This window comes from Gracilinanus agilis, chromosome 3 (assembly GCF_016433145.1).
Source record: "Gracilinanus agilis isolate LMUSP501 chromosome 3, AgileGrace, whole genome shotgun sequence".
Lineage (NCBI taxonomy): Eukaryota > Metazoa > Chordata > Mammalia > Didelphimorphia > Didelphidae > Gracilinanus > Gracilinanus agilis.
The window spans coordinates 553158217-553179542 of record NC_058132.1 but is presented as its reverse complement, the minus strand read 5'-3'; positions in this window follow the sequence as shown (position 1 = coordinate 553179542).

The window sequence follows — 21326 nt, the reverse complement described above, 5'->3', positions numbered from 1 at the left end:
ATATATATATATATATATATATGTATGTATGTATAGGTGTGTATATATATATATGTGTATACATTTATATGCAACTATGAAAATCACCATAAATCATTCCTGAGTTAAGTCCAAAAGGCCATTAAATGGGGGCAAAGGGTAGGGATCTTAGCTGGATACCAGGGTCCTGAGTGTAAGGATGGGGATGGGACAAAAAGAGCCAGAAGAAGGTTCTTGGTGACAGTTGGTGACAGTTGAGACCAGAGGGAATTCTGAGTAATGCTCTGGAGGAGGAAGGAGGAGAGGAGGAAGCTTTGGGTGGAGGACAGAGAGAGGGAGGAGGAGAACATCTCAGCTTGAATCCAGTCCTGAGGGCTTCCTGAGGATCTTTCTTTGGACACCGATACCCCGGATTCCCTGGTGAAAGGCATCCCATGGCTTCTCACCCAGCAAGACTTCAACAATAGAGTAAGGTAAGTTTCTGGACTCCATTTTTGGGAGTGATCTCTTAGGCCCCATCCCCCATTATCCAACCTTGCTGAGAGACCCTTTCCCGTGTAACTTACAATTATAGAAAAGGATAGAAATAGAAACAGAAGGAGAAGGGACAAGGGGGGAGATGCTTAAGAGTGGGAACCCCAAAGGTTCCCACCCAAGTGACAGACCCCATAGAAATAGAGAAGAGGGCACCCCAAATCCCTCTGCCCTTCACCCCTTTCCCCAATCAATTAATATTGATATTAATAAAAGACATTCATTAGTCAGATAGCATTCCAGAGTGCCTAAGAGACAAGGGGGAGGGGAAATCACAGCTTGGTCTGGCTGCCTCCATCTTGAAGCCAGACCACCCACTACAAAGTTGGCTGATCTTGGGGGAGGCTTGCGTGAACCCCACCCTCATTCAGAATTGGATTGGGGTACCCAATACCTCATCTTATAGAGAAGCCACAACCCCAACTTCCATGGGGCAGCAGGACCATCCAGGTCACCCAGTTTCAGGGTGACACCCCCTCGAAGTCTCAGCAGTGCATATTCAGTGGGAGGGGAGAGGTAGAAGAGAGTCTCACCTCATAGATCCTCTATCTCCTTCTCTGTCTAACATTGGTACTCGGCTCTCTTAATTTTTATATGAGGAGGAAAGCCTTTGATAACTTCCTATTGTAACTAATTATTCTTGCTTACTAGGAAACAATCATTATTTTTATGCTGCTGAAGGACTGAAAATGCCTCATCAGTGCCCACTGTAGTTGGTTCCTTGGAGCGAAGCTTTGATTGTCCTACCAAGGTATGGCTCTACCTAGATCAGCCACTGATATAGATGTGAGAACAGGGAGCACTCCATAAGTTCTATAGCTGAGTTGATTGGATAAGACCCTTTTAATCACAGACTAATCTATCTCTTAAAAATATATTTTTTTATTTTCCCCAATTACATTTAAAAACAATTTTAACATCTGTTTTTTAAAATTTTGAGTTCTAAATTCTCTCCCTCCTTCTCTTCCAGCCCTCCCCCCTCCCTGAGATAGTAAGCAATCCGAGATAGATTTAACATATACAATCATGTAAAACATTACCCCATATTCATCATTTTGTGGAAGAAATCTCAAACAAACAAAAAAAAAGAAACTGAAATATAGGGTTTCAGTCTGCATTCAGACTCCATCAGTCCTTCCTCAGATGGCAGATGCCATTTTTTCATTGAGTTTCTGGGATTGTCTTAAATTGTTGCATTATTGAGAATAACTAGGTTATTCACAAGTGTTCATCAAAAAATATTGCTGTCACTGTGCACAATGTTCTTCTGGTTTTGCTCACTTCACATTGCATCAATTCATGTAAATCTTTCAAGATTTTTCCAAAATCATCCTAATTATTATTTCTCATAGTGCAATAGTATTCCATAACAATCATATGCCACAACTTGTTCAGCCATTCCCCAATTGATGGACCACCCCTTAGTTTCCAATTCTTTGCTACCACAAAAAGAGAATAGGTCCTTTCAGTTCTAAAAAATCTCTTTAGGATACAGACCCCATAATGTTATTGATGGATCAAAGTGTATGCAAAGTTTTACAATCCTATAGTCCTTTGAGCATAGTTCTAAATTGCTCTCCAGAATGATTTAATGAGATTATAACTCCACCAGTAGTGTATTAGTATCCCAATTTTCCCTCATAAATTAACCTATTTCTTAAGGAGATGTCATTCTGAATTCTAATAGGTTCCTTAGAAGAGGGAAAATGTGATTTTGTCAACAATTCTACTTTAAATGGAAGTTGAAGAGGTGGAAGAAACAGGATATGTGTGCTAGAACCTTTTTCCAGTGACCTGGGAGCCTGTACATATATACATATGTAATGTATATATATATATATATATATATACATATATATGTGTATGCATATGTGTATGCATATATGTGTATGTATGTATAGCATATTTGTGAGAATATTAAATTATTGGATAGAGAGCAGAATGGAGATTCAAGAAGAACTGGACTCATTTTCTGTCTCTGCTCCATACTAACCATTTGATCTTGGGCAAGTCACAATCTCTCAGTTCTTGAAGCAAATCTCTAAGACTCCCCATTGAAGGAGAATTAGAGATCTGCATTGGTGAAGGGAGTTTTCCACATCAAGAGTTCCCTAAAATGATGAAATCAAAGTTCCAGGCCTCCTATCCTTGCCAATTTAAAAAAATTAATAATTTTTATATATTTAAGATACAGCCAAGGTATAGCATACAGAGAGCCAGCCTTGGAGTCACGAACACCTGAGCTTAGTACCTGCTTCTGACACACTCAACTTTTTAGTGATCCAGTCACCTCTCTAAGACTGTAAGTCACAGATTAGGTATTGAGGGACTTGGTGAGGAGAGTTTCCATCCTAGGAGTTCCCTATACCAATAAAACCAAATTAAGATATATATGTCTCTGTGTGGGTATAACAATGTATAAATTTATATTCTGCAATGAATATGTATTTGAATCTTTAGAATAGATTCTCAGTTTATGGAAGCTATTTTGTCTGCTTTTATTGAGCTAGGAATTTTCCTCAAGATTCACCTGCTTTCCCACTCTTTGATTGAAAAATATCCTTTGTCTCTCACAAAATTCATATGTGTTTTATTTAGGGCTAAGGGATTGAATTCATTGGTTCACTCTATTCAACTGCAAAAGATCCTGGAAGTCCTGGCAGGGAAGAAAATTAGGAGAACTAAACCCATGAACTCAGGACCCTGGAAGTGCTGGTGATGATGTTCTCTACTGTTGGCAGATTCTTCATTTCTACCTATCTCTGCCTTTTGGAGCTGAGGTAAAAGGGATGCTGCCCATTTGTTAAAGATGTTTCTAATTCTTTCTCTGATATTTGATCTAGCCACTTATAAACATGCTACAATAAGAACATGAAAGCCATATACATTTAACTAAGAAGGAGAGTAATCATCCAGAGCTTCAATGTTCAATGTCTCTTCAGGAGAAGTTAACCTCTTAAACTCAGCACTTATCTTTTCTGGCACAGATACCCATTTAAATTTGTAGGAACCAAACTCCAAGTACCCAGATGTCAGGTGCTTCTACATCTTTTTACAATCATCACTTTTAGCCATAACATATGTGAAGCTAAGATTTTCTTTTAACAATCATGATGCTGCTTGCCTGTGGCAGGCTGAGCTTCAATTTCTCACTGAGGGAGGGATGATCCTTAAAGACTTTTGTTGAAGTTCTGAGGTAGTCTTTGCCCGGCATGAGTCACTCCTCCTTTAAAATTCCAACCCTCAATAAAAGGATTTCTGATTGCCAGACTCTGAGGAAGGCCTTCATATATAGATTATAAATTCATAATTTAATTACTCATCATTCCTTAGAAACAATTATTGCCTGAGGGAATCATTTTTCCTTCTCCCACAAGGTAAACCAGTCAACTTTTGTTGTTTGTAATTTTAGGAAGTCATAAACAACCACGGAGTGGTCGTTTGAATGAACAAGAGGCAAATGTGCTTTGTTGGCTTTTTCAAATCATGGTTACTAAAATATCTTTGACAAAAAGGAAGTTTAAGAGTAATAAAGACAGAAAATCAGAATCACAGAATCTTAGAATTAGATGATACCTGAAGAACAATCGAATCGAAGCCATACCTATTTAGAAATCTTCACAAAGCCTCTGACAAATGATCATCCCATTTTCTCTTAAACACCTTCACGAAGAGGAAACCACTGCCTCCCAGGACAGCAAATTCCACTTTTAAATAGCACTAATCATTGGAATGTTTTCCCTAAGAATTAGTTTGAATCTGTTTCTTTGCCATTTTCATCTATGGCTTCTGATTCTGTCCTTTAGCATCAGATAGAACAAGTAAAACCCTTCTACATGACAACCCTTCAAATACTTAAAGGTAAATATCACATTTTCCTTTTGTCCTCTCTTTCCAGGCTAAATATTTCTAATTACCTCAACAAATTCTTCTAAACTAGGATCTCCAGACCCTTCCCTATCTTGGTGGCCTTCTATTGTGTATTTTCCAGATTGCCACTTTCCTTTCTGAAATACAGTTCCCAGGTCTGAACCCAATTTTACAGAAGAATGTGGCCACTGTGTTGGTCGGTTTTGAGCCACGTTTTTTTTTTTCTTTTTTTGGAGAAAGAACTGGAGGAGAGTAATGGTATAATTGCATATGGAAAAATGATGTAAAAACAAAATTGCAACATTTAAAAAATTAGAAAATAAGAACGAAGACAATGACCAGGAATTCAGAACCGCATCCACTATTTTTTATAGTATAAAAAATTTATACTGGCAATTCAAACTCATAAAGGTCAGTAAAATGTTTTCTGAGCATCTCCTAACTTCCTTCAGGTTTTAGCTTCTTCTTAAACAAACCACCTTGCATTTGATTTTACCACCTAATATATAAGTGATGTCCACATACAAATTCCTTCTGAATCCTCACTTATATTTCCATCATCTCTGATCCTTCCAATTGTTATGATGATAATAACAGATATTTTGGAGAAGCAGATAAATGTGTCAGGACCAATAGACCTTCAAGTCACAACCACCGATTGACAGGCTTCAGTGAGAAAAAGAAGGGGGTTAGACACTCCTGGATCTCAAACCCCTCCCCCTCTAACAGTTGCTGCTTCAGTTGGAGACTGGATAAGATTCTTCTGGTAAGTTTCTGTTATGGCTGAACCCCAATGATGTTCCCTTTCTTTAATTTATATTCCTCACAGGTCTGAGAAAGGAATAAGTAGAAGCTAGCTATCTAACTGATGAGGACAAAGACAAATGATCTTCTTAAAGCTGGCAGCAGACAGGATTCAAACTAGATGTCCAGACTGAGTTGTGAGTATTCCCCCAAATAATTTCCAGGCACAGATTTGAAGGTAAAGGTTATATTAAGAAGTAAAAAGGAAAACTAAAGTAGTTAATGAAGGTATTTGAATAAGGAAAGGTGACCCTGAACTATTAGGTTGAAGCTGCCCTTCCACCCCCACAAGAGGGGTTGAAGGCACTTAACTAAAACTGGCTCTCTTGCTATTAATGAATATTTTTACTCTCTAATTACTAAATATATGTTGTATTGAAGTTGATAAAGATCAACCCTATTAAACAGGCTAACCCTTTTGTAGAAACCACACTGGCTTATGCCACAATGGCCACTCAGGTGAACCCCAAGTCTGGAGTAGTAAGCAGAGTGTCTGCTCACTTCAACCTTAACCAAGTAACTGCCAAGTCCTCTCAACTGCCCCCTCACCCAAAGTTCTCCAGGGGGGGTCCCCTGGAATTCTGGGTGAGGCTGTCCCTGTATCTTTGTAGGGATTCCATGCTTTCCATCTCCACATAACACAATCTGCTGCTGTTTGCCTATAGCTTAGCCCTGTTAAAATTAAAATTCTCTGGAGACTATATCTTAATTTATAATCACTTATTAAATAGTAAAAAGTGGGTCAGAGAAAGAAAAGGCAGCAGCCATATGTGGCTGTCTGTGCCCTTCACAAGCCTCTTCCCCCACCTAGCTGCACCTGCTCCCCTAATACGGATAAATCCCAGGTCTGCTTCTTAATTCAATCAAAGGGTGGAGTTGAATTGCAACTTCATACCAATAGGGATTCTCTTACAGCCCATTCTACTTTGCCTTTTAGATCTCAGTCTCCATTGTTCATAAACTCCCTTACGTTCTTGAACTTTTCATAAACATTTACAAAAGGAAGCACCCATCACATAGAGGCAGTTGGTTTTCTGTGCCACCATACCTGGCCTTGACCTCATAGTCAATAATTCGACCAAAGCTATTTCCCTGGAATCCTTTGCTACTCTAATCTTCTATTTGCTCCTATTATGTGAATCTTCTTTAAGCAATCGGCTCTTCAAGTTTTCTACCATTGACTCAGACTTGTTGAGGACAGCTAGAGAAAATCACAAAATCAACTGTACTAAACTTTCTCTTCTCTTGACTCATCATCAAATACACCAGGCTTGCTGCAGATGACTACTTCACTGCAAAATTCCAGAAGTCCTGCCTCTTTTGGGACATTGTTCTAGCAGTCGTCACTTCCCTCTTGTGTTTCTTTAATCTCACTACTGACTTCTCAACTGACATATACATATGTTAATATATGTGTGTGTACAGACACACACATATATACACATATGTCTATAAATATGTATAAGTGGTTTTTAAAAATTAAAATTCATTTAAAATTTTTGAGTTCCAAATTCTCTCCCTCCCTCCAGCCCCTTCCCCACCCATTGAGAAGGCAAGCAATCTGATACCCATTATACATATGAAGTCATGCAGAAAACATTTCAATGTTAGCCATGTTGCAAAAAAAAAGCAAGAAAATTAAAGTGAAAAAATATGTTTCAATCTTCACTCAGAGTTTATCAGTCTTCTTTTTGGAGGTTAAGAGAATTAAAACAGTGAGTAGTAGTGGAACTGAGAGAACCACACTGACTCTATCTTGTGACTCAATTCTGGAGCTACCTCAATTCCCTTTTAATTCAATTATGAATCTGGTCCAACTTCTGTCTTGTGAGAAAATTTTATTCAATTGTGGGATTTGTGAGAAAGTATTACTGTATTGTTTGAACCTAGCCCAATATGGCTAGAAAGGTGGACCACCTCTATACTTAGAAACTCCTACTTAAACACATAGATTATGCTGGCCAGAAATTTGCTCAGATCCAAAGATTGATGCAAGAAATTTTCTCACAATTATACATCTCAAGAAATTCATATGTCTTAGCTGAAAACTGACCCCTTACAGTCAATCAGGCATTGTTTCCATGCCCTTTGATTGAATACAGATACTTAGCGGAAATGAAGCACTTCTTTTTCTGATTTCAAGGCACCTGTTCACTCTCCACCTCCTAACTTGGAAATTTCCTAATCTTTCCTCCAATTAGAAATTAAATTGCTTAATTTTTATCCTAATTTTTTCTATTCAAAACATTATAAAGTAGAGAGAAAAGGGAGTTTTTCTTAACATGATAAGTAATATCTAAAATTAGGTGCAAGCATCAGTAATATCAATAAACCAGAAGCCTTTTCAGTAATATTAGAGGTGAAGCAAGGATGTCTGTTATCATCATTAGTATTCAATAATGTAGCAGACCCAAATATATTAATTTCTCTTTAGCATCTCATTCATGTGTCTAAAAATGAGCTCCTAATTTTACCTCCTAAAACTTCCTCTCTTGACTTTATTCTTTCTGCTCATGACACCCTCATTCTGTTAGGTTTTGCATGTCCATAACTTTGAAGTTATCATTGATTCTTCTTTATTTATCCCCTCTCACATTGTCAGCTACCAGAGTCTTTTAATTCCACCTCCACAATACTTTCATAATTATCTTTTGTTCTCTTTTACATTGTCATTTCCTTTGTTCAAATTTCATTACAATCTGCCTACATGATTACAACAGTCATATCATGTTTCTTCTCATCTCCATCCTTACCACTTGTACTCTACCATATATGCTGCATCCACCATTATTGGGCAAAGATTTAGTCATGTGCTCCCCTTTTGGAACAGCTTTACTGAATCCCTATTGCTACTCTAATAAAGTTCAAGTTCATTCATCTGACCCTTTTTTTTTTAACTTCCCTACCTCCTTTCATAATCTTTCTCCATGCTTCTTAACAATTCTATTTCTGAATATTTCTCATAATCTTTTCCCATAACTCAGTGCTACCTTACTTTTTCATCCTTATCTCTTATTGCTTCCATTCATGCATTTTGTATTTCAAACAAAGCAAATATAATTCTACTATCTGAGCTTGTGTTTTGATTTCATGCCAATATACTTTTGTTCAGAAATATGCCTGTAATACCCTCACTCTTTTTCTTTATCTTTACTGGTTTACCTGCTATCCAGCCTAGGAAGATGACCAAATGTCATCTTCTCCATGAAATCTTCATTGATTTCTCTGGTTAAAAACAACTTTTTAACTCAGATGTCCATAAAATTTGATTTTTAATTCTGATGTATTTAGCGTGCAATGTTATTATATCTAATGCTTTGATGCTTTGTGCCTTACTATACAGTCAACTCCATAGTTAAAGGGACCATGTCTCCTCAGTGATTAGTACTTAATTCTGTGTTTAGTAGTATTTGATGGATTTTTTTTGGTCTATAACCCAGGGCCCTTTATTTTTTTAAATAATTTTTTATTTTTAGAAAAATTTTCCATGGATGTTTTTTGATTAATGTATTTATCTATAATGACCAATACAAGACTTTTGTAGCATACTGTTTCTCTAAATTCCTAAAGGAGTTAAGTCTAAATTCCTCATTTAATTATTCAAGACCCTCAAGTCTATAATAACTCTTTTTCTCTCTGTTATGCCAAGAGTTGAATTTTCTAAGCATCCCAAATTTCTACTTTATTCCTCTCATAATATATATTTCACTTCCTGAATATTTTTTCATGCTTATTTCCATATGGAATTCCCTTCCTTATTCCAGTTTTCCAAATCAAATCCATCTTTCAAGGCCCAATTCAAATCTTTTCTTCTTATGATGCTATGAATACCTTCTCTGACTATGAAAACTTACATTAACATCTAACTTCCTAAAGCACTTAATATACATCACCATTCATTTGGGCAATTGATTATGTAGAAATCTTGCTTTATTCTCTTTCATAGTTCAAATTTCATGCCCCCCAAAAGATTAAAAACTCCTCCAGGGATTTTATAATACTCTTCCCTTATTCCTGACACAAAATTGGACATGTGTTCATGCCCAATTATTTCTTGTTGAATTAAACTGAACTAAAAATAGAGAAGGAAAGGCAATGGTGGAGGAGTAGATGCTGCAACATGTATCTCCAAAAGAATATCTTTTTATTCACCATTCACTAGATGACTTATTTAGATTTTATGTTTGTAGTAAATAGAGGAAGAGAACAAATGTCATCCTAGAATCCTTCTATGATTCTAAGTTATCATAAAATGTATACACAAATATTAACTTCTGGAAGTAAGGGCTATGCTTTCTTATCTCATTTTACAAAGTACATTACACAGTGGCAAGCATACATAGGTATTTAAGAAATCTTGTTTTATGACAGTGATGAATCATGTGCTCTTTTGCCTGCTTAGGAAGCTAATGCTGACAAGCTCAAGAAATTAAAATTAAATTTCTAACTAGAGATAAAAGAATGTCTCCTTCCTTTTAAAAGTAACTAGTACCTAAATTAGACATGCCTAATGGCATTCTTTAGTTATATTTGGGACCATCCTTTAATCCTCACCATCAACCTTGGCCTCTTTCTTTTCTGAAAGGACTAGTCATATAAAAGGAAGAAATGACTGGAATGTTTTTCCTTTATTCCTTTGGACTGAAGACCATACAGATGGCTTGGGACTTTGTTGGACATGTATAGGAAAATGGGAAGCTATGTGATACTGGATCAAATGGCATAACCTTTATAAAATGTTTTGTAAACATGAAAGGGATATAGCAATGTAATCTATATCAGTATCATCACCACCATCATATAGTTCTTAGTAAATCCCAGATTAAAGACAGAAGGGACCTCAGATATCATCTAGTATAATCTGTTCATTTTATAGGCTAGAAAGTCACTGGTTGCACATTGACTTTAACCATGTTAATTAAGACAAATCTTCAAAAATACTGGCTCAAATACCACTGCTGAGTGTATACCCCAAAGAGATAATAAGGAAAAAGACTTGTACTACAATATCTATAGTCACACTCTTTGTGGTAACAAAAAATTGGAAAATGAAGAGATGCCCTTCCATTGGGGAATGGCTGAACAAACTGTGGTATCTGTTGGTGATGAAATACTATTGTGCTCAAAGGAATAATAAACTGGAGGAATTCCATGTGAACTGGAAAGACCTCCAGGAATTGATGCAGAGTGAAAAGAGAAGAACCAAGAGAACATTATACACAGAGACTGATACACTGGGGTAAAATTGAATGTCATGGACTTCTGTACTAGCAACAACACAATAACCCAGGACAATTCTGAGGGACTTAAAGAAAGAACACTATTCACATCTAGAGAAAGAACCATGGAAGAAGAAACACAGAAGAAAAACAACTGCTTGATCACATGGGTCAACGGGGACATGATTGGGAATGTAGACTCTAAGCGATCACCCTAATGTAAATATTAATAATATGGAAATAGGTCTTGATCAATGACATATGTAAAACTCAGTGTAATTGCTTGTTGGCTACAGAAGGGGGTGGAAGAGGGGAGGAAAAGAACATGAATCAGGTAACTATGGAAAATATTCTAAATTAATTAATTAAATAAAATTTTTCTATTAAAAATACTGCCTTCATATATTATTTTAGGATCATGGATATAGTGCTAGAAAAGACTTTGGTAGTCATCTATTCCAAACCCCTCTTTTTACAGATGAGGAAATTAGGACTTTGTATTATGAAATAAATTACCCATGGCCACACAGATAATAAATGGCAGAACTAAGATTCAAATCCAGGTCCTCTGACTCCAAATCCAGCATATTTATAACTCTACCATGTTACATCTATTGTTTCATCATAAGATGGAAATGATACTCCCCCTAAATGAACATGCTATTAGAATACCAGCTTTTGGAATACCAATTAGACAAGCTGCAAAAATTCTAGGTATGGGCAGAATATAAGTTTTGTGTATTGTTCAAGAGTCTTCTTATTTAACTTCAAAAAGATTCTTGAACAGGAGGCTGGGTGCCATGTAAAATAATTGCTTTCCTCCACAGCAATTCATGAAGACCAAATATTAAGACATTGTGCACCTTTTATAGAGAGGATCCTTTCTACATTAGTGGAAAGAGTAAAAATATCCCCCAGGTTCCCATGGAATCATGAATCCTTGAATTCTTAAATGTGCAACAGGCCAAAATAAAACCTTTTCCCTCAGAAGCAGAGACAAAGTTTTGTTTTGTTGTTTTATTTTGCCTGAGTTGTCCTGAAAAGTGCTAAAAGTTTTTAGTGTATGCATGTATGTGTGCGAATGTGTGTAGAAAGACTGGGGTCTTTTTTCTGCATTTTCTTTTTCCTTTCCTTAGAATACTTGTTTGTTTTAGACTAAATACACACACTTATACCCACAAAGGAAAGCATAATTTGTCTTAAAATTCATTCCCTAACGCCTATTAATATGTCTATTTTCTGTATTTTTATAATTAATCTTAATTCTATTAGCATCAGCTATCAGTGGTATCATTTTCAAATAAAAAGGATAGCTACCTATGAAATACACTAATATTGCTTTCTTATTAATTCTGGCATCTTAGTTTGAAGATATAAAAGACCACATTAAAGATTAACAAATAGTTGACATACCTCTAATTATTAGCTAAATATGTTTCACAATGAAATGGATTAATTTCTGATTTACCACCTATTTTCCTTGCTCCTGTTTATGATATCAAAGCTGAAGAGAAATCTATTTTAGTTGTATAATTTCAGGACTGCTAGCTAAGAACCTAGATATTTGTTTTTGGTATTTGGGCTGGTTTATGTTAGCATGAGGTCCAGCATTCACATGGAGAAAAAGGAAAGAATAAATTCTTATGAAATCATTATTGCTAACACGAGGTATGTCTTTTTCATTCAAACCCTGACCATTCATAATTATGAGGAATAAATTTCATTTTATAAAATTTGTGGCAAAGTATTGCATGTGAGCAATTGTCTAAAGGATAAATCACTGCATTTGTGAGATTTTTAAAGGAATGTTCTAATAAACAAGAAATTATATATCATAATGCCCAGAACTATGTTAATGCCAGGTTGAGGATGAGATGAGATTTCAGTTACACCAAAGTCTGAAAATTCTGAATCACCATTCCCACAGAAATCATAAGCTTTCCCTCTTGCTGTACATTTTTTTCCATAATAAGACCTAACACTGGACAAAGTAATCTTTTATTCAGCAGATCAGGCAATGCAATAAGCCAGGATTGAAAGGGATAGATCTTAGTAAGATTTCATTCCTTTGATTTGCATTAAAACAACACCATTCCTTAAACTTGGCTACGCCATTCACATTAATGATGTATTTAAAAGCAAGAGCCAAGTTGCCCCTGTGCAAGTATGTGTGAAGCACTGATATTTATGTAGGAACAGATCTGATGCAACTTGGGGAATAAAATATTTTCTGATAAGGGTGTCAGTAGTTGTCTCTCCACCTCATCCTCAATCTGAAATTGTTGTGAGGAATTAGCTTATGTTCTTGTCTATATGAATACAAATATATTTTTTCTTTGAAATCAGAACAGAAACTGATTTGCAAAAAAAAAAAAAAAAAAAAAAGAGTCTTTGGATTATTCAGCCCTTGATGTCTTCAGGGATACCTTTTGAATATTGTGGGGATGTTGGCTTTTTATTGTGAGGGTGGGTGGGAGGAATATGTTAATCTGTAATCTTTGGGATCTAATGTCAAGGAAAAATAGGGGTTAAGGGGTAGCCCAGAAGAATGGTCCCTGATAATGGACCAATGATACATCACACTGCAACAGAAAAGTGATTAGAATCTAAATCCCAAGATAAGGAAAAGGACAGAAAGTCCATTGGCCCTAGAGTACGTCAGTGGAGCTCAGTAAATGAATTAGAATCTAGGAGAGGGGTGAGAAGTCAGGGGTCTTATCAGAGGCTCATATTTGCCAGAGCCATTGGTTCCAATATCCTTAAGTGCAAGGTGAAGAAAAAGATTCTTAGCTGAATATAACAATTTAACCAGTCAAAGCCACAGCAATATCTAGAAATCCAAGCTACTCATCAAGAACAGATGGTAGGAAATCAAGGCAAAGGGAAAGAATAATGTACAGAGAAGGGTAAACTTATGTCCCTTTAGAAGATGGTTGACAAAGAGATTATATTATAAATAGCTAGTTTTCTATTTTGCCCCCTTTTACCTTCTCTTCTTGCCCCATTTTTCACTTCTCTTCTTGCTTGTATTATGATTTCTTGTAAATTCCCTTTATGAAACACCTAAAGAATGAGTAGATAGAGGGGGATAGGAAAAGGAAAGAAATCCTAGGTGAATTCAATAACTTTAACTTCTCTTCATGGTATGACTATTAGATGGAAAGATTTGCACATAAACAAATCAATCCATTGTAGAATGGATACAATTGATTATTTCAATAGAGAATTAGGGTTACACCTTGGCTAAAACTATTCTTTAAATATAACCTGTAGATATGCCTTTTGTCAGAGAAATGATTGACTTTAGATGCAAAATAAAATGCACATTTTAAAACACTGCCATTGTAGTAATACTGTTTCGTATATTTGTTAAAATTTTTTTTCTTTTCCAATATTGAGGTCTGTGAGACACAAAGATGAGGGGAGAATGAGGATTGGGTAGCAAAAAGAAAAAAAACAAAAAAACAAAAAAAAAAGAGAAGAATCACCAAGGTATCTATTGTTTAATGACAAGGAGAAAAAAAAACCTGAAGAAAAGCCATAAAGAAGGAAAGACCAGCAAGATATAGCTTTGAAAGCATTAATATTATATTGATATTATTATACACTTGGAAAATAGAATAATAAAATATAGAAAAATAGAAAAACAAATAGAATAAAAATACTAATAATAGAGTTTAATTTATAATATATTTTTCCATATTTTATATAAATTCAAATGCTTGTTCTATTTGATGTTTGTTAAAATCTGAACAAAAATTCAAATTAATACAAAAATAACAGTTGTATGATCTGTTAAAATTTTATGATCCAAGAATGGCTATGATATGAGAATGAGGACTGGCTTGGCAATGAGAATGATCATCCTGTCAGAAGCAACTGAGAAAAGGAGGAAATGGAAGTTGATGTTAAGGGATTATAAAATATAAAGAGAAGAAGTAGGATGTTAATTATCTATTTTTTCAATAAAGTATGAGTCAAGATCTTCAGGTGAGAATTATATAGGGAGAAGTGATATGGTAGACTTAAAGAAAGAAGAGGTTTAGAATAAACTTCTATGCGGAACAGGATAGTCAATAATTTAGAGAGTGAAAAAAGAATTGCCTTGCTCTGGCAATTGCCCAAGTAAAAATCAGGTAAAATAAATTTGTAATGTATCCAATTGATTCTTTTGTATGACTTTATCCAGCTCCAGTAAGTAGTATGTGATTAGGGATTGAGAAGGCAAATGATGGGAGTATACCAAGGTTGAGATTTGGTAAGGAGTGAGCCTCAATAGGGAAAGGAAGCAAGGAAAGTATAAAGGACAATATAAAATTAAACTAGTAAACCAAAGAGCTAAGACTGTGGAGAGACAAAAAATCAATTAAAGAATGATGGCCTGAGAGAGTATTAAGAAAGGTGGAGAGGGATTAGAGGTCACTTCTGTCAATAGAGGTTTGGGGGCAGAGTCTGGGTGACCATTTCTCAGAACTATTATAGGAAGAATTTTTATTATGATATAAATTGGAAGATGAAGCCATGAGATCCCTTCAAACTGATTGATATTCAATGACTGTGCTTTTCATAACTATGCCATTTGATCTTAAACTTTGTTTTCATTGGATTCTTTGGCATAATAATCTCTCTACATATTATTTTAAAGAAATTAATTTAGAATATCTTTTGATGGTTTTCAACTTATCAAGTTGTTAGTTGTTTCGTTTTGTTTTGTTTTGGTGTGTAAGATGACATTATTTTCATGATAGTCTGTTTGGAAATATCATAAACACTAAAATGTGAGATTACAAAATATTGCATTAAATGTTTCTTATTGTCCTAAGACACACAATCAAACCAACTCTGACATCATTGCTGTGTACCTCCTCAAAGAGAATGTATTGACTATTTCTTTCATTCATTTGTAACTTTTCTGTCATCTAGTTTTGTTTATGTTAAGAATGTCAAAATAGATATGAATCAGTCCTTCTAGTAGTACAGCATTACTTTTTATTGGTCATTGGGTCATTATCTGGCATTTAGAAGTATTATCCAGGAATAATGAATGAGAGACCACAGACTTCTAAACCCCTTAAGTCTCACATTTATACATCAAGACTTTCTAAAAATGTTTTTCTTCCCCTCTCCCCCTCGCAGCGTAGTAGAGGGCTTGGCAGTACAAAGGAAAACAGGAATACAGTAGAAATTTTCAAAAAAGAAAAGGAAGAAATGCATTGTTAGACTTTTACAGGTGATAAACCAAGTCAGATTCAATCTTTATGATTACACAGCTGACTTGAAGAGGTAGATAATATAATCAAAAAATCAATTAACATAAATTTAACAAGCACAAACAATTATGAGACTTCTTGTGCTTGCCAGCTAACTCTAAGAAATCATTTGATTTGGTAAAGTGGAACACCTCCTCCAGAAGTAATATTCTATATTCATGTTAGTATTATATAAGATTTCCTAAAATATGTAATAGAAATGACCTTATTCAACAAGCTTTTTTACATTAAGCAAGGCATAAACATGAAGGTGTATGCTTACCAACGTATATATTCCCATGATTATAGAAAAGTTCCAGTACAGAGGATGAGTTAAAAACACAATCTCTGATGGAAGGGTTCTTACTCATGTTAATATTTTCAAATGATATTGTGGTAATTGCAACAAGCCCCAAATTTTCTTGGACCTTCTGAATTAGATGTAGAATCATTTAAAAATTATTTAACTATCCACACAGGAAAAATCAAGTGGATGAAGAATGCTTATTGTTCAACTTGTGATATACTAGTAAATGGGCATCACCTTGAGACTATCTATCAACCTGAAGCTTGAATAGACATTGCAGATAGACAGTGAGTGGGAGGCCAAAAGTAAACAGAAGGAGAAAAGGATCAGTCTAGGTGACATTTAGGAAACAGAAAAGTTCTTTCACTGACTTCAAACTTGTCCCTGAGACAAAGATTCATCTTTTTAATATTCGTCTGGGGATATTCAATGATTACAAGTAATAGAAGACTAAAATCTTCCAAATAATAAAAATCTTCTACATTAAAGGATCAGAAGGCATGGAATATGGTATTCAGAAATGTGAAAGATTTGGGTTTATAACCCAGGGTCACCTATCCAGCAAAACTGTGTAAACTCTTTCAGCGGAAAAAATGGTAATTCAATGAGATAGAATATTTCTAAGCATTCCTGAGGAATAAACCAGACCTAAAAAAATATTTGAAGGCAAAATATGAGACACAAGAGAAGCTTGGAAAGGTAAATAAGAAAGAGAAAATTTAAGGGACTCATTAAGGTAAAAGTGTCTGTATATCTACTTAGAAAGAGGATTTCTAAAATTCACAAAAATTACTCATAATAGAAGAGAAGATAGAAGGATTATACTCAGAAAAAGGGTGAAAAAGTAAGTTGAGTATGATAATATGATATATATGGTAATATATGATGATATGATCATATGTAAATGTGATGATATAGAATGATATGTGTGTATGATATAATATATATGCATATGAATGACACATAAAAATCAATGAAGAGCTGAAAGAGAAGATTGCACTGAGAGAAAAGGGAAGAGAAAGAAAGGGTTAAATTATATTACATAAAGAGGTGAGAAAAAGCAAATAATTAAAATCAAAGATCATGTATAGGGAAATGGGGAGGAGCATGGTGGATGTGAAGAGGAAGCAATGGATTTCAAAGAATTACAAATAAGAAACATTGTAAAGAATTTTGTGGAAGAAATATGTCATTGAAAAAATGTAATGGTTATATTAGGGGAGCTAAGAGCAAAGGCAGCTGGGTGGTTCAGTGGATTGAGAGCCAGGCCTGAGTTTAAATCTGGTCTTAGACACTTTTTAGGTGTGTTACCCTGGGCAAGTCACTCCACCCCCATTGCCTTATCCTTATTGCTCTTCTGCCTTGGAACCAATATATAGAGTATTGATTCTAAGACAGAAGGCATGGATTTTTAAAAATAATAAAATAAAAGCTAGGATCAACCAACAGATAGATTTCATGCTTTGGATATCCTGAGGAGGTCAGAAGTAGACCTTCAGCACATTCAATAGACCTCTGTGGCTCCCTTAAATGGAGAACAAGGACCAGATAGAAAAAACGGGCAGGCAGAAATGAGTCATTAACTAAAATGTAGATTTTTACCCATCGTTGGAGGGAATACCTATACAGATGAATCCATACAACCCTTTGAATATACTTAGGACTTGGATATTTTAAGATTTGTAGACTATCTTTTTCATAAAAATCATCTAAAGAAGATAATGTATCCATTCTATTTTAGAGAAGAAGAAACTAAGACTCAAAAAGACAAATTGATGTCACTATGGCCATTTAGCTTGGTTGGGACTCAAAAACAAAGTTCTTGAGTCTGGAATTTCTGTTCTTTTCATAACAGTATGCTGCCTTGCCTCACAGCCAAACTGACTAGAAAAGACAGAGTTGGGGTATAGATGGCTCCTGATGAGTGTTTGTCGCTCTACTGAGGAGAAGATTAGGGATGCGGACATGGCAGGTTGGAAACCACCTCCCACTTGGGTCAGCTGAATCCACATGGCAGATCAACCACCACCTCCATCTGGAAACCATAAGGACAGAACTATATAAACGAGCTCAGGGGATTTTTTTCCAGTGCTGATGATTCTAATTAGCCCCTTCTCCACCATATTGTGAGGTTATTGCCACATACATCTGTAGAGGAAAGCAGCTTATGCAGGAGTTGGCACTCTGTGGAATTCTGCTCCTGTAGTGTCTAGTGTTTGCTCCAGTCCTGCAGGCCCTGGTGTATGAGTGCATGTTTCCGTCTGGGCCAGTGCCTTGGGCTCTGGTCCAAAAGAAATGATTCTCATTTTCTATGTTACGAGAATATTGTAGATCCCAGATGATCTGTGCCCCTTGTGAATAGCAGAAGGGAGATGAAGGATTGTCCAAGTTGGTCAGGTTTATGGGGTGGCAGCCACAAATGAAAAATTGTTCCTGAGCTGTTTGCCTAGACTTGTGTTTCACAGTGTCATTCGGAGGTCTCAGAGTTAGTGGAGAAAAGACTGTACCTTCATAATAAGCATTGTATATTTTTGTGCCCTTTGAGCCCTCCAGGTTATTCAACAATTTCTGAATTTGGGCTTAGTAAAATACATTTTTTTGAGGGAGTTACTGTTGGACCTGCTTCCTTTCATCATAACATCAAATCATTTTCCCTCAGTTTTAAACCCTAAGTCCATCTTGTCATTTCTGTGGTCAGGGGGTTTGGCAGCCTCACTTTCCTAAAATATTGAGACATCAAGAAGAAGGCTCTGAAATGAGTGCAGATGTCAGCACCTTCATTTAGAAAAGCTCAAACAGCAGTCATGGAAAACATACCAGTGCCAGAGAGAGGGAGGGAGAGATTAAAGGAACTCTAGAAACGACAAGTTGGAGCTGGATTCCGTGGTGGTGGTGCATGCACGCACACATAAGAGGATGTCAAAAACATTGAAAAAAGGTTTTTTGTTTTTTTAAAAAAAATATCCAGAGAAGGTACATTTTATCCATTTGTCAAGCCTGGGAGCTTGACTCCTTCCACTGCATTAGGTTTTTTTTGTTGTTGTTGTTCATTTTTAAGTGACTGAAATGATGAAAACGTGTTCTTTGTGAAGTCTGGCCAAAATGCATCAGGGGGAAACAGTATCCGTTCACGTGGTGGATTGGAGTTCACATTCTGATGGAGTATTTTCATGTCAAAACTAGTGTCTCAGTGGTTATGAATCCCTATTCATGTCAGCTTTTAATGTGCTACTGAGGACTGAGGGGTGGTTTTTTCCCTAATCCTTTAGAAAGGCAAAAAAAAAAAAAGAGAGAGAGAGAGAGATAAGACAAGAAAAGTTGTTAGTTTATACAGGTTCCTTAACATAAACTTGGAAAATGATGATTTGTAGCATCACCTGATCTTGGTTTGTCCCTCCAAGGATTAACCAAGCTTTCTAAACAGTACTAAGACTTGCCACATTCATTTTTGTAGACTTGAAGCAGCTTCAGGGTAACACTGTACCCCAAGAGGTCTGTAAACTTGTTAAAATATTAAGAAAGACATAATTGTTAAAAGGCCAGTTCTTAAATGAAATCCCTTGTGGGATATGAAAAATCTCCTAAGGGTTCAAGGAAACAGTATTGCATTGAAGGCCTATGTTGCTCAGTTCATTTAGAAAATACCATAAAGTGCTTTACTATGGGAATTTGCAAAAGGAATCTTTCATTAATAGAAAATATTTGACTGTACACTGCAAATAAAGCAGTGTTTACATAATTTGTTAAGATCTTTCAGAGATTCAATATGGTTCTGCTTAGGTCTAATGTAAGCACTATATTAAACACATGATTTAAGATAATATGGAAATTTTTAAAAATGTGTAAATGCGTAATCAAGAAATTCTGTTGTAAAAAACATCCTCTTTATTTTTTTATGTACCTTTTATGTTACCAATCCTTTTAGTGGCCAGGAAATTCTTATCATGGCATGAACTTTCCTATTCAATAATGGAATGAGTTTTTCCCCTTCTTGGAGGTCTTCAAATAATGACTAGATTAACAACTTTCAATTATGTTAGTGTGAGAACGCCTTTCCCATATCAGTTAAACTATATGGCTGCCGAAGTATCAACTAATCAAAGTTTGTGATTCTGAGCTATTTTATAAAATATAAAATAATATTTTATAGATTTTATAATATAACATGTTATTATATATCAGTCTATAGTATAATATCTTACATTATAATATTATAGATTTTAATTATAATTATAGATTTTATAATATATTTATTATATTATAGACTTTATAATACATTATATATAATATATGTTACTAGAATGGGGGAATCATATTATTATAGAGATATGTAACTTTAGAAGTTATCAGCTTTACAAAGGGTTCACAGTTTCATTTTAAGAAAGGCTTAGTTTTGAATATGGCATTAGGGTTCAGAAAGTGTTGATGAAAACTGACTTACATGTTCCTCCATCTGGTATGAAACATCCAGATTATGTGTAGAGAGTTTTAGCCCCCTTCCTTAATCCCTGGGCCATAGGGCAATTTTAAGACATATGGGCATCCCCCAAAACAGTGATGGCAAACCTTTTAGAGACCAAGTGCCCAACCTGCAACCTTCACACCACATGTGAGCTCCCCACCTTACCCCAACAGGAGAGGATCTGCTGGGCAGAGGGGGAGAGTCATGGGAGAAATGTCCTCAGGAGCATGGAGAGGGGGAGAGGAGCAGCCCCATAGTTTGCTAACCCAGCCCCAAAACATTCCTAAAACTAGGACAGAAGTCAAATATTTCTTTACATGAAATAATCTCCTCTTTCCTCCCCTACCCTGACCTCAGGTTTTAAGGAATTAGAAGAAATTATTAGCACTATTTAGTCCAAAGGTCTTAATTTGAGGTTGATGAAATTGTTCTGTTTTAAATATTTTGACAACTGTATTTCAATACAATTCGTTTCCTTTGTAGTTCTATATATTATATTTCATGCATGTAATAATATTATTAGGAATAGGGTTACAAAGACTTTACCAGACTATGAAAAAGATCTATGGCACAAAAATTAAGAACTCCAGAACTAATCTAACTTACTCATTTTTACCAGAGTCCTCCTATCTTTTTTTTTTTGTTGTTAACCCTCATCTTCCATCTTAGAATCAATACTCTGTATTGGTTCTAAGGCAGAAGAATGGTAAGGGCTAGGCATTGGGAGTTACATGATTTGCCCAGGGTCACACAGTTGGGGAGTATCTAAGACTAGATTTGAACTCAAAACTTTGCCATTCCAGGCGAGGTACTAACTGCTCATGAGTCTTCCTACCTTTAAAAACCAAGCTCACATTTCACCTCCTTATTCAAGTTTTTCTTGATCAATTCAAATATGAGTT